The 11938-nt window shown below is 39.9% G+C and overlaps 1 protein-coding gene across 2 annotated transcripts in view; it reads left to right on the forward strand.

Moving 5' to 3' along the window:
• Positions 1-2053: 2053 nt before the first annotated feature.
• Positions 2054-11938, forward strand: part of b3gat1a (beta-1,3-glucuronyltransferase 1 (glucuronosyltransferase P) a) — an 89458-nt gene continuing 79573 nt past the window's right edge. For both annotated transcript variants that reach the window (XM_079246524.1, XM_079246525.1), the window contains exon 1: positions 2054-2572. The gene's annotated coding sequence lies outside the window, so the exon portion shown is untranslated. The remainder of the gene's footprint in view (positions 2573-11938) is intronic.

The following is an 11938-nucleotide window of genomic DNA, read 5'->3' on the forward strand; positions in this document are numbered from 1 at the left end:
TGTAGCAGGTCTTAAAGAAATTGTTTTACATTCTGCGTTATAAATTCTCCTGCAGATAGTGGAAAAACAATCAGTTGAACTGCAAAGAGCAATGTGATTTTTTTACATTTCTTTATTTAATGCCTATAAGTCCTATTTTTATCTCTTTGTGCTAAGCTAAGCTAAGCTGCATTCTGACTGCATTCATAATTGGAGGGATTTCTATCTGCTTATTCAGTTCACAGCATAAAAAAAATCATCCCTTGTTTCTAAACTGTTCCTTTAAGTTGACTTTATACTGATATCTGCACTGAATTGTTCAGAGATTGTGTTTCTGCTGATACTGTAAATACAAATAGCCATGTTAACAAATGCAAATCGTCTCCCAGTATAAGTTGTGGGAACCGCTGTTAGTCCACAGTGCAAAACACTGCAGCTTTACAAAGGCACAAAAATGTACAACTACAGTGCAATTACAGTTCAGTTCCTCATTGAGAAGTCTATTGGTATTAGAAATAATAACACCATTATACTGCCATTACCAGGAGCATGGATTCAGCTTCCACCCATACTGTCATTCTGGTCATATGTGATTCAGAGTGCTCACTAAACCCTCAGGCAGCCCTCTTTTTCTTTCTTTTTCTGGGATGAAACCTTCCCTGATAGAGTCATCCTTTTTGCTGTAAACTGTTGTGCCTAACGCCCCGTGTCACACTCTCACGTTATTTGATTCAAGCAGCTCAAGTTATTGCAGTTCAATCTGACTAACGGACTCAAGCTCAAAATATCGAATGGCACACTACAGCGAAATGTATCACTCGCTTGTCAGATCATCTGATGTTTCTTTTCTTTTTTTTTCTGCAGGTTATACCGCCTTTCAGACACATGCACCGTCCTATTAGTGACTGTGCTCATAACAGCAATTTAGGACTCCAAATGTCCTCCTTGCTGCTTCCTTTTTCATTATATCGTGATGGCAAAATGCAAAGTAGTCTATGTGTTTATTATAACACAAGTAATTAAAAACAAATGTGTAAAGATGCCTTGGTATGAGTTTTCTCATTGTCATTCATGTGATACACTGGCAGGGGGGACACTATTTCTTGCTCTCTGTCTCTACCTTTCTCTGGTCTTGTTATTCCAGGTGTAATATCCCACACAGTTGTCCCCTGGAGCACAGACCTCCTCTTCCTGTTCCAGCTGTAATGGCTAAGCTCCTAAGAGAGCCAGATCTGCTCTCCAGAACTCAGAGGAGGTTAGCTGGCTGAGGTGGTTGTTCCTGAGCCGCACACCAGACGCTGTCTCACCTCCACAACAGTCAGGCTCTTTACTCAGTGACGCCTGAAATGAGATGGTTCACTTTTTAACAGGATGGAAAAGGTTGTGGTGGAGCTGGCAATGGGGAAGCCTCTGCCAATCACTCATGCTGCAGCACAGCGTCTGGAGATGCACCACTTGGACTTCCTACAACTGAATTATGTGACTTATTTCTTTGCTTTCAAATTTCCATTAATTCAAGACAGTTTTTTTTTTTTTTTTTTTTTGTTTTTTTTTTTGCAACACGCTTCTGTCTTTGTTCCGCTGCGCAGTCAGTAAAGCAGGAGCGAATGCCTTATCTGTGGCATAGTTGCAGCTCTTCCAGAATTAATTCACAGCTGCCATCACCAACATGCGCTCCTGTTTTCTACACATGTCCAAGCTGTTGTCCTTATTGGGAATGCGGGATCATTTAACTGAGGTTACTGTTTGTGTAACTACAACAAAAATGAAAGCTTAGACATCATGCCACTCTGTGCAAAGCTAAGTAGCATAATATGAGAGAATAGACTACTCAACAAACAACTGCCTCGTTCTGAGTGAATCCCTTTATTCCTACTTTCTCCACCCCCTCCTCCTCCTCCTCTCTTTCAGTGCTGCAGCCCACCCCGTTCCAAGCCTCAGTGGTACATGCCATTTGAAAAACCATCTCTGGAAGGGAGGAGGGGAGGGTGGTCTCAGTCTCAGCTTAGAGGCTACTTCAGTCCCCCCAACATAAGCACATTCACAGACGTCTCTGCACGCGTAGAGCCGTCATGACAGAGCAGCCAGCCTCTGTATGAGCCGAGGAGCCGCAGACAGAGACACAAAAAGAGGTAGAGAAGAGAAGGGTGGGAGAGAGCGCACGGGAAAGAAGAGGTGAAGAGCCACTGAGGCAAAACACATACATCGCTGCCACTCTGATGTCTCCCCTCACGCTTCTGTTCCGGTGTGTGTGAGCGCGACAAGAGGAAAGAGGGGAAGGGAGGAAAAACAAATCCTGGGAGTTCAAGTCCTCTGTTTGGTTTATATGCCCCTCAGCCCCCCTCCCTCTCCTCACCCCCATTATCTCCATCATCCAATGCATGAAGGCGGGTTTCTGCTGGCATGGCAGAGTAAACGAAAGGGATGCTTTGAATGCTGCCTCTCTTTCTGCAAGGGACGAGGAAGAGGAAGGGGGGACAACACACAGCAGGGACAAAAAAAAACAAAACAAAACAGGATTTCTTGAATGAATCGGAGTCCTTCTGTCGCATGCGCTGGGAATAGCGGTCTCACCCTGAAGTCTCTGAACGAGGTAAACATAATGCTTCCATATTATCTTCTTTTTGTTCTGTGAAAGGCTGGCGCAGTCAGATAGAGATCAGAGACGCTCTTGAAAGCGTGCTTGACAGAGATGAACCAATTTCCATGCTGATCAGGTTTGGAACAGTAGTCAGGAGATTGCCATCTTTGTCCCCGGGTCGCTGTGCACGGTGGAAGTGAGAGGGGGAAATCTATGCATGCCGCAAAGAGGCAGTGTGAGCTGGTGCAAGAAGAAGAGTTCAGTGTCAGCCTGATGAAAAAAAAATTTTAAAAAAAATTGGTGATAATCCTCATGATGAGCATTTGGGTGCTGAGACAGCGAAAGGGGGAGATTTTCTCTCAGCTGCTCGTTCATCTATTTAAAGTCATGGAGTTCAGCTGCTAAATGCAAGTTGAATTCACTTTTTATTTTCATTATATACAAATCCCAAATCTGGTGGTGCAGATAACAAAACAAATGTCTTGTGAAGTAAATGATGAAGTCTTAAAATAGGGGGGGGGGGTTGGCTTGAGGAGCAGAACAAAAAGCAGTGTGTGATTTCTGGAGCAGCCAGAGAGCCGTACACAACCATACGGAGAGAAAATAACAAGTTATCCACGCAGGAAACAAGAAAGGACCACCAGTTTGATGAAAAAGGAAGCAAGAGTTGAAGTTAAATAAGCATTATGTAGTCCGACATCACAGAAAAACTCAGAAATCTGTGAAACAGTGAAGTAATAGATGTTTGCTCTTTACTTTGACACAGGTGCACAACTGACTTCGCTCCCTGGCAGTGAGTGGGGAAAAAAATGTGAAAAGGAAAAGCAACCATCTATTGTTTCAACCCAATGGCATGTATTGATCCAATATAGTGATGAGTGTGAGAGTTAGCAGTCCTCATATGTGGAATTTGTGCAGCACATAATCGATGTGACAGAGTTCAGAGCTCAATGAAGCTGAACTGTGTAAAAGTTTTGTGCCTCATTTCTTCAAATGCGCCAATAAAAACAGGAAAAAGCTGCATTTATCTATTAAAACACATTCAAAAATGTATGGAAATGCAGTACCTACATTTGTCAACCACCTTTATTGTTCAACAAAGCTTAAAGTCTGAACTTTTCTGTTTTCTTTAAGTAGTCTTTAGAAGTTGTTCTGCAGGCTTTTTCTGATGTTCGCTGCTTTTTGTTCTGTTCTGTCAAGATGATCCCACACTGCTTCAGTAACATCGTGGTCCAGGCCCTGAAGAAGATTCAGCACTCCAATAGACCTGTCACTTATTTCAAATCCAGTTCTTGTGTAAAAGCTTTCATACTTCACCCCTTTACCCCCTGGCCCTCATTAAGAATGGCCTCTTGACACAGAGGCATTCAGAAACAGTAGAAGGATCAACAGAAGGGACAGACGCATCTGTGAGGTTGTGTGTCATGTTTTGGATGGATGTTTTTATATTTTTAAGAGACTTTCAGCTACTATTCATCTGCCATGTACATATATATATATATATATATATATATATATATATATATATATATATATATATATATATATATATATATATATATATATATATATATATATGTTTATTTATTTATTTTTATTACCCCTGACAGTTCTTCTTTTGTCCTCCATTATTCCAGTTTCCTCTCATATTTTCAACAACAGCACTGCACATAATGCTGAAATATGACAAATATCCAAATAATACCTCTGTAGGAATCACCCTTTTGGTGCAAAAACAATATTTTATGCCACAAAAACTGTTTTTTTTTTTGTTTTTTTGCTGTTTTGCAGAAATCCAAGTAAATATGAGGGCCTATTTTAGCTGACTGCTCACTAATAGCATAAAGTTACAGTTAAAACTGATTCTTTGCCAAATAGTCTGTTGACACAGCACTGCTTCATCCATAGAGGAACAAAAACTTAAGCAAAATTGAGAAAAAAAAATACAAATATCCAACAAAACCTTTGAAAGACCACTTTAAAAGGAAGAAAAAAAAAGTCTAGCTTCTTTAAAGTTAAATCAAGACTTATGCACAGTGCTGTATGAATGTGAATATGTAGCAGGCTAGCAGAAACTCTTGGTAATTCTGTGGAAAATCTTGGAAAGTGTGGGTAGAGTCCTGTGGGGTTGGGCTCTTGTCCTAAATCCTTACTCATGTGTCAAGAAGCATTAACATATTCCTGGAAATTCTGGCCAGTCCAGTCATAGCATGCTAACACCCATCATGACATAAGGCATTATGAGCAAATATGTTTTCCTTCAACACAACACAAGAAAGGCAATGTAAAAAAAACAAAAACAAAAAAAAAAAACCCAGCTTGTTCGCTTTTATTCTTATCCCCATTTTTAAGCTTTTTTTCAAACAATTATATAATTATAATGAAAATCATTATCATTGTACATGTCAGAGAGGCTTATATTTCTCCAACTGTGCTCCTCCTACTTTAAAGTATAGATACTGTTCATGTTGATTGCAACACCTGCTGCTCATTTTTCTCCGCCTGTGCAGTGATGTTCCCGTGCAATGTTGTTGTGTGTTCCCAGCTGTTTCTCACATGGGCATTAGCATGCTCCTATATAGCTCTGCACTCCCTGACCGTGTATATATTTAGTTTCTGCTCAATCCAGCAATGTCAGCAGACAGCATCCAGAGCTCATTTATAGAGACGGAAGGCTTGTCATTTCATTCAGCATTCAAGGTTGCCCCTCTCGTTGGGTGTTTAATGCAAACAAAATGCAGCCCCAAAGTCTGCAAATGTAGCTCAACACTTCATGGAGGGATAACACTGTTAGATGGGTCTTTTAAAAGGGGATTTACTAAACTTGTGGGTTAAAAAATAATATCTCACAGATATAAATGTATTGTTTAATCTGGGTTATAATTCACAGTATAAGTGTAATTTGTTTGTCTTTTTAAAGCTCTTAGAGTATTTAAACTCCTCACAATGACATAGGACTAAATCCTTTCTAAATCTCTACCTTCAGTTCCTGGGTCGCTAATGGGTAATTGTCCAGAATAAGCACCCCCCGCTTACTATTTCTAAACCTTTTAAGTTAATAACAAGCTTTGAAATGTGAAGCAATAAATGTCACCAACTCAGAGCAAGATACAAAAAGCTTTACTGCCAAAGTTCTTTCTTTAAATATAAATGTAGCCCATTTTCCCGGGATGCCAAAGGAGCAATAAATGACGGTTATTATACAATATCAATGCACAGGTGAACAATATTGTAAATGCAGGAGTCGAATATCCATATGCAGAGTTCATCATGGGCAGCTCAGCAGAAATTTCACACATCGTTACACAGTATAATAATATGCATGAGGCCTTGACAAGATGGAGGGATTAGACTGAACAAATGTTTTGACTGAAACTGAGGACTGCATGTGGGTGAGTGTGTAGCATGCCTACCTCCACCGAGTGCTCGCAGGGGCAGGTTTTGAAACTCCACTCCACTGGGCAAAATTCATTTATGTTTGATGTCTGTTCAGTGCATGCTGTAGGCTTTTTCTCTTTGAAGGTATGTGAGCTTCTCTGCAGATTCAGATGAGGAGCTGTGGGAAGTTCAGCACAGTATGTGCTTACTGTAGGTCTATATAACAAGTGCACGTTGACTTGAGCAGATTCACGTTTGAATTCCCCAAACTTTTTTTAAGGCTATATTTGCCACAATTTGTTTTGAAATCTGTTGTATTTACAGCTTACAAGTAGGATGTACACGAAGTCTGCATGCATCACACACTACCTGCTGCAATAATACCATTAACACAAAAAGATTTTGTATCCTGTAAAATTCTGACACTACAACACTACCATCAGGACTGCAATTTAGGATTCTTATTTAGGTACCAAAGATACAGGCTTTTCCTGTCACATGTTAATTTGGCACTCACTTTGCATCCTACATGTACTGTGAGCTCTTTCCAGCCAGTAAAAGTCACGGCTCTTGCCTTGTCTCCTGCTCTGTTTACTCTCTTCCTCTGATAATGTCTTTTTGAATTTCTTTGGTGAATCAGCCATGTTATGCATTCAAAATAGCTAGTTGTCAGGGCGGGCAGTGGGGATGTGGACCCAAATGCAGAGATGAGCAACAGGGATGCAGATTCAAGACAGATTTATTTTAACCACCGGAACTCAAGGGACTAAAACAACAAAATGATCCAGCAACTGGGAACAGAAAACTAGGAGGATAAATACAGCCAACATAATGAGACACAGGTGTAATGACTTAACTGAGGACCAGGTGATCTAATGAACAGAAACAAAGGTTAAACAAGAAACAAGACAAGTGAACAAAACAGGAAACCAGAAATGAAGACACACAAAGAGTCCAAACCCTGACACTGGTAGATATATCCACTTCCTAGCGCATGATGGGATCTGTAAAGCAAAACTCAGCTGCGATGTCACACGGTGTCCTGGATATAACAGTTTCCAGTCCATTTTCTCAGCTTCAAGAAGCTACTGAGTAGCAAAAAGCTTATAATAGACAAAATAAATAAACAAAATGCATATAATAGACGTCACTGCGCCACCAAACAAGTCCAAAACAGAGTTTTAGGGTTGGAAAGTTAAGGGAAATGACAACCAAGAACAATCTGTTGGCACATGGAGCTGCGCTGCTGAACCTCACTGGATTACACTCCATGGGGTCTTTAAAATTTCCTGGCTGCCCATTACTGCAGCCACCATCATGGCTCATTTATGTCCTGCAGAGGAATTAAAATAAACTATGCTCTAAAGACTTTTTGCAGGGGGAGGCCATTTGCCTCCTCACCAGCTCATTGTCTTCCTCCAGGGAGAGCAGTTGTATACCTGAGGTGCATCGCAGCAGCTTGGACTGACCAGCAACACCAAATAATTAGATACTCAACTCCTACAAACGGCTGGAACTGTTGAATTTATCTTGACTTGTTTCGGCATTTTCAGGAGGGTTGCCAAATATAATCAGCATGTATGCCACAACCCCTCACTTAATCAGGAAATTGAGTTTGAAAGCCACAAATTATAAGATGAAGATGGAGCGCTACCTTATAGTAGCAAGGCGACGACACTCTTAATAGAAAGTTAATAATAGAAAGTCAAAGAAAGAAAGTCCTTGAAAAGGATCCTAAAAAATGCTGTTAAATGCATTTTCCCCCGTTCAGATTATATTATAGAAAAGCAGCAAAAACAAACAGAGAACCTTTTTCAAAATTTACATTATGGTGCCAAGAGTGTAGACTCTTAGGTTTGCTTGTTCCCTTTGTTGATGCTGTCATGCTCACCAGCTATAAATAAACAGAGTCAGCAGATGCCCACATACAGCATATCATCATTGTCAAATGAAAGCTGCCACAATAAAAACCTGTTATCCTGGTCAGAACAGCCACGTTAAAGACCATTTACCTGTAATGTCTCCATCGAGGATTACCTCTGACCATGTGTTTCTGCTGAACACCTGAAAATTAAGAGTCAGTTTTTGTTCGTTTGTTTGTTTTGCAGGGATTTACTGCTAAAGCTTGTAATACCGATCCAATCAGTAATGCTGCATGATTCAAATAAGTTTTCCTTTTTCTTGATGAATTTCTTTTGGTATAATCTTATTATGGGTTTTTGTAGTTACCCATGGTCCCTAGGGGCGATACTGCTTTGATAGAAGAGGACGGTATTAGAGACAGCTGGCAGTGTAGACATCACTTGTTTGTGCTGAAGATTATACGACGGAGCAGAGATGCAACTGGAGGCGTATTGTATGTGTGGTCACACAGACCAACACACAAGGATGCACAGTCTATAATGTCTACAGGCACAAACAATAAGCAAAGCTCCTGACCCAGCCTGAGATCTTTACCTCCCCTACTGTCAAACCACGTCCTGTTACAAAGAGAAACCCTTCCTCTGTCTCGACTAGCTTCAGATTACAATTGTGTAACACTGAAGAGTGACAAGAAAGAGCCTCATTCTGTCCTTCATGGCAAAATAAGTTTAACCTACAATCATTATGGCAGGGTGTCTTTACCAGAGTGTTAAGCCCACAGGGGGGAAGCTATGGTAAAGTAAACCGTATGTATTGCCCAACAGAGGGTGTGTGTGATCAGAAGTCAGAGATGATAATTTCACATGATGACAGAGGTCTTCCCTTATCACCACCCTAGCCACTCGACGATAATGTGACCCGACAGCGGTGGTGAACACTGTGGGCGAGTTGAAGCCGAGTAACATCAGTGTAGTGCTGTGATGTTGTAAACAAAGGAGCACAAAGCTAGGCTGAATTCAGCAGCAATAAAGAATTATTTCTTTGTCTGCATAGCATAAGGATCCCTTCCAGCATGACTGATGATTAGCTGGTGATGGAGGATGAACCTTCTGTAGCTTTCATGCTTGTGTCTGGCTGGTGAAAGTCCTCTCCCTTTGAACAGGAGCTGCCGCAATTACTGACAGATTAGGCCTCAAGCCCTGACTCTGAGAGACAAACATACAATCCCAATTACCCTTTTGAGAAAATCCTTGAGAGTTTTGTCATAAGTCCATCAGCTTTAATGAGAATACGTGTTTGTCCTCCTCTGCTGGAAGAAGGATCCCCTTCTAAGCATGTTGGAAGATTATTTCACCAACACTGTCCAGACAGGACTGTTAAAACCAATAGTAATGGGAAGTAGGATAGATTCAAAATACTTCTTAGAATGAAAGAATACAAAAATGAAATGTAGTAAAATTAATATTTTACCACTATTATTTTGACTGGCGTCTTTAAGATGCTTTCTTTTCTAGTCATTAAAACCTGCTGATCAGGGGTCCCTGATATTTTTGTAATGAGGATTAGGGGAAGTATTAATCATGAAAACTGAGCAGAAAATTGGTTCATATTAGTTTCTTACTCCTTAAGCAGAATCATATCAACTAATGGCTCAACAAAACTTGTTTTAGGAAAACATAAGACATAATTAAACTACAAGCACTTCATGCTTGGCCTGGTTGGGAGAAGCTGACAAACTGGCATAAAACACATTGTTTCACATAAAAAGCCAACATGTTGGACTGGTAACATGAAATAGCTATTTCACAATGCTCACTCTGCCCAGTGAAAAATTGTGCTTGGGGGGGGGGGCATCTGTGTTGATTTATGACACCAAGCGTTCTTGACACTTCAGGATGAAACCAGACTGTGTAAATTTAAGTCTGTAAGGCAAAATAAAACTGTTGCTGTACACTCGGTGCTGAGATGTCCACCAGCACCCTTCTGTGGGTCATCTTTAGTCATTCTCATATTTTTCCTGGAGGAAAACTCTGCTTTAGTGGTGTTGGCTTCTGTGGGGGATTTTCTTATGTTCTTTGAAGGGGAAAAATGACATTGTACAACTTGATATTTCACCCTTGTTGTCTCTTATCCCCCCTCGTTTTTATGATCTACGGTGTAAATTCTGACATGTTGTGCAATCTACAGAAAACGACTTGCTCATTATTAAGCACTGCCTTGATGTGTTTCGGGAATCTATTGTTGGCGCTAATGATGCTACCAGGCTCGTGAATTCATCAACAGAAGCAATCTCATTTTCTTCTGATCTTAATCTCCAATGTTAATAACAAACAGGATGTTTGTCAGACATAAATGATGTCTCAAGGCTGGAAGGGAGCGTTCAGATTACTGTGTTTCAGTTGAAAGCTGAGGTCATGATATGAGGTCTACCGTGCTCTAGAAATGTCTAATGCACTTTCATTAAAATGGGTGTTGAGATGATCTATTTATTGAACAAATTTTGGGCACAAGCACCCGATGTGTGACCAACGGCAGAAGGTGAAATTACGGTATAATTGCCATTGGTCACTTCCTTTCCACATCTGTTCATGGCTTAAAGTTCTGATAAAGGATGACGGTAGCTTTACATAGGAGATACCTCTCTTTCTGTATTGATACGGCAATGTGCAAGCTGCAGCTCAGGACCTCCTCTTACAGCTAGTCAGGATCAAATAAGAATCATCAGGGCTGCTGCGTTACAGCTACTATTTTCGAAATTATTTTCTTCATCTGAGACCAATCTGATTTGCTTTTAAACGCTAAATGTGGTGAACTCATTCTCATGGTCTGCTCTGGTGCAAACAACCTCGTTCCACAGTATGAAATCAGATTGGTGGACCTTAGACTGTCTGATGTCTTCCTTTTTTTTTTTGTTGTTGTTATTGAATGTAACACAGAAAGAATCTATTACAATAATAAGAGTGTGAGATGGATACAATTCATTTACAGTAGCAGATTACTTTAGATTAAATTTTAAATGTAATTGTTTGGCATGTTTGCATTTCCAACAATACCAGCAACGCTTAAATAGCAGCCAATGAGAGAAATGTGTCAGATTTTACATAACATTTTTCTGCTTAATGAAATCCTTTCAGAACATACATTTCATAAATCTACATTAGTAGAAAGGAGTGGGAATACTGAACAAGTGTACACTAAGTAATAAGTGTACACACTCCTTTTTCGAACTCCTTTTATCTCACGAATTTATTTAATTATCGAATTGATGAGGAATTATTGTTATTATTGTTATTAAAATTAATATTTCTGATTATTATTATTTTCTTAATTAGTATGTATATGTATGCATATATGTGTGTGTATGTACATATGTACATATAGGTATGTACATATATTTTTCTTTTCTTATTTTTTTCATTTGTTCGAAATAAACTAACTAACTAACTAACTAACATACATACATACATACATACATAGGAATATACATTTAATTTAAAGTTAATTCAAGTGAAGAAATTATAAAAAATCTATTTCTATGTGTAAATATTTGCAGGAGTGTTTGAGGCAGAAGCGTGAGGCTGAAGAATTTCATGATCAAAGAGTCGGTTCAGAGCTGCCAAACAGTGTCATGCAGCCCACTGAGGAGCGAAAGATGACAGGCCTTCGTTAAAGCGCCTTGTTATTGTTCTTGTCATTGCCTGCATGGCATTTCATGTGCAGCAGGTGCCAATTACATCTCACTCACAGTGCTATATCGCTGAATCACAAAGTGTCCCTGTTCTCCTCATTAACTCTGAGAAGCTATCGCTAATACATTAGAATGTGCAATTAGATCAGTCCAGTAAATTTTGTTGTATTCGTATTAAATATTTCCTCTGTTGGTCCCTTCGGCCCCTGAGGAGGGCAGGCGTCTGATGTGACATGTTGCGTGCGTCTGTCAGAAATCCAGCTCATTATCAGAATCGATTTAAAGTCAAAATATCTGAAGGACAGAGTGACCTGTTGGAGCATCTAGCGCGCACATTTAACGCCTTTCTGCTTTGGGCTTTAATTAATAGTTTAATAAGAGCAGTGAGCAGCAAGTCTGACCTGCCTCGCTCTGGCATTAATTTGCTAAGCTTCTCAGCTACAGGAATT

Source organism: Telmatherina bonti (genome assembly GCF_933228915.1).
Source record: "Telmatherina bonti genome assembly, chromosome: 9".
In the NCBI taxonomy this organism is placed as follows: Eukaryota; Metazoa; Chordata; class Actinopteri; order Atheriniformes; family Telmatherinidae; genus Telmatherina; species Telmatherina bonti.